The sequence below is a fragment of the Tachyglossus aculeatus genome, chromosome 7 (assembly GCF_015852505.1).
Source record: "Tachyglossus aculeatus isolate mTacAcu1 chromosome 7, mTacAcu1.pri, whole genome shotgun sequence".
NCBI classification, from domain to species: Eukaryota; Metazoa; Chordata; class Mammalia; order Monotremata; family Tachyglossidae; genus Tachyglossus; species Tachyglossus aculeatus.
In genome coordinates this window covers 55,675,286-55,678,416 of record NC_052072.1, presented here as the reverse complement: position 1 = coordinate 55,678,416, position 3,131 = coordinate 55,675,286, and the positions used below count along the sequence as shown (strand labels likewise).

At 43.8% G+C, this 3,131-nt stretch overlaps 1 non-coding gene across 1 annotated transcript; it reads right to left on the bottom strand.

Moving 5' to 3' along the window:
- Positions 1-1,530: 1,530 nt before the first annotated feature.
- Positions 1,531-1,668, bottom strand: LOC119931275. The gene has a single exon (XR_005452124.1). It is a non-coding gene; the product is annotated as a small nucleolar RNA SNORA7 (small nucleolar RNA).
- Positions 1,669-3,131: the final 1,463 nt, after the last annotated feature.

Here is a 3,131-nt window from a genome sequence, read left to right as displayed (position 1 = left end):
CTGGATAGTCTACATTTTAATACCCTCACATCTCCAATGATTTGGGTTTTTCTACCTGCCTAGAAGCTTAATAATATTAATATCTAATGAAAACCAGATGAGAGATCTGAAGTACCAGCATTTCAGGTCTGTCTCAAGCATTCCATGGTGCTTGTTAATCTCACATGGTACATGCCCTGACATTTTTGCAAGCTGAACAGAAAAACACCAGCTTTTCCTTGTTTCTTTAGAAAATCATTTGGGTCCTGCTAATTCAATATGTCATTGACATTTTGACTTCTTGACATTATTTACCAAGTCTTATGGTACAAATGGCCTCTCCAAAGGTATCGTCCCTTAAAAAGCTATTCTATAGCCTTAGGTTTATTTATTTTACGTTTTCCTCTCAGGAAAGCTTCCTGAGAGGCAATATCTCAATTTCTCAGCAACCCTCAAGGGAAAGCTGCCATCTAAGCAATCTGTAACTGAGTCAAATTGGTATATGGTTTCAAATAAGGTAAACAATAAAACTGTCCAAATCTAAGTATCCAGTTCGAAACAGGAAGATCACATTCACCCAGAGGTGCCAAAAAGGCAAGTCATTGGCTCATTCAGATCACACAAGCTTTGAGAAATGATATGATGTTTTCATATGGGAATGCTGTTTTAGGTTCTCTTCAAGAAAGCAGTGGGTTGAGTGTGCTAGATTAATTCATTTTCAACCAGCTTCCCAGTTCATTTACATCTTGATTAATCTATCAATCAATTGTATGTGTTGAGCACTTACTGTGTACAGTGCACTGCATTAAGCTCTTGGGAGAGTACAACATAATAGAGTTGGTAGACATGTTCTCTGCCCACAAGGAGCTTACAGTCTAGAGCGGGATTGTCTAATATATTAATATAAATACATAAATTCCAGATTAATCCCAGGAATTGTCCTCCACCCATCCATATCAGCCTCTATGGGATTATTCTTAACCAAGCACAAGGTGGAAGACAGATTTTGCAATTGTCAGGAGACTTGGATCTACATACACCCCAAATTCAGATCATTCAGGCCCCAAGTCAGTATTTTCCTTAGTCTTAAGCCAAGGAGATTCAGTCTGTGTTATCCTCAGGAGGGGTTTTACTGTTGACTGTGAGCAGACAGTGACCATATCCAGATGTGTTGCCAACTCGTAAGCACCGATATTGCTCCAATAGTGACTCTGGGAAGGGGAGCTGATTCAGCTAGGTAAGGCTGGTAAATGTCCCTGGGCTACCCTAGGCTCTGTGGTGTCCCCCAATTAGTCTAGAGGTAGGTCGGGGGTCTAGGGAGTCTGTCTTGTCTTACGCCATCAAGTCATTTCCGACCCTTAGCGACTCCATGGACAAATCTCTCCCAGAACACCTTGCTATCCATCTGCAATTGTTCTGGTAGTGTGTCCATAGAGTTTTCTTGGTAAAAATATGGAAGTGGTTTACCATTGCTGCCTTTCATGCAAAAAACTCAAGTCTCCGCCATTGGCTCTCTCCCTTGCCGCTGCTGCCCAGCATGGGTGAGTTTTAACTTGTAGCAGATTGCCTTCCACTTGCTAGCCACTGCCCAAGCTAGGAATGGAATGGGTAGGCCTCTGCTTGACTCTACCTCCAATAGCTGAGACTGGTAGAGTCCTAGAAACTCTCCAGGTGCAACACTGAGAGGGCCTAGGGGATCTAGGAGCCTGAAATTGGGGGCTCATATTAACTCTGGGTCACAGCTGTTTTAGTGCATAATAAAATTAATGAATATTTATTAAGCTTTTGTTTTGTGCTAAGCACTGGGGAGGATGCCAAGTCATGATATCAGACACAATACCTGTCCTGCATGGGGCTTACGAATCTTTCTCATCCCCATTTTTGAAGTAGTAATAATATTTAAACATTTACTGTGTTCAGAGCACTGCACTAAGTGCTGAGAGAGAATACACAGATGAGAATTAGACATAGTACCTGTCCCTCAGGGGCTCACAAATCTAAGACTGTAAGCTTGCTGTGGGCAGGGAATGTCTTCCAATTCTGTTGTACTCTTTGAAGTGCTTAGTAAGGTGCTCTGCACCCAGTAAGAACTAAATAAATACAATTGATTGCTTAATGGGGGGCACACTATTCCATTCTACTTATGGGAAACAGAGGTATAGAAAGGTTCGGTGATTTCCACAGGATCACTCAGTGAGATCGGGTCCTGGCTTTCCTGACTTCCAGTCTGCATTCTTTCCCCTTAGAAAGGTGGAGGGGAAAGAGCTCCAGAGAACCGGTAGGTGAAGCTTGTTTAGAAGAGCTGGGCCATGGAGGACTGAAGTGAGAAACGTAGAGGAGTCGTAGAGGAGGATTGCTGGGGCAATTCCAGGGCCATCCAGGATGTCAGTCAGTGCTCAGATCCAGTGGGATTGGGGAAGCTTAGCCCTGGGATGAAGCTGGTCCAGGATGGGATACTGGGCTTTCAGCAGTGTCTCAAAATGAGAGGGCACATGGAAGTGGATCTGAGGGGCCTGGACAATCAATCAATCAATCATATTCATTGAGCACTTATTGTGTGCAGAGCATTGTGGTAGACGGAGACAGAATGGAGGCTTGGGCTTGGGGTACACATTCTCTCTCACACACACATATACTTCTTCCTAGTCATCTAGGGGCCTTGTCTTATCTGGAAGATTCCATGTTCAGTTTCAGAGAGCTCAGCTCTTATCACCTTCAAAGTTTTTCCCTGACTAGGCACCTGCCAGACATAAACACATCTCTGGTTTCATGAGCATTCCCAACACAGGCAGCACAGGCCCCAGCACTGGCTGCACACTGAGGCTTGAGGGAAACCCTGAAATTAATGTGGACGCCCTCCTCCTTTTCCTCAAATCCTTTCTTACACACACCCCATCTCCTTCCTTGTCTTTCTGTACTGTGTGCCCCCATTTCTCCTGTTTTATTGAAAGTTTCACGAGGGCAAGAACTATCTCTGTACTTCCATTATAATCTCCCAGTACTTAGCATAGTGCGCGGCACACAAGTTAACATTCAATAAATGTGATAAATTGATTGATTCACCTTTGTGCCCCTTCCTCCTTCCTTATTTCTTTAGAGGAGATTTTTCCCCAGAACATCTCCCAACACCCACATGCCAAGAAAAAAGGGAG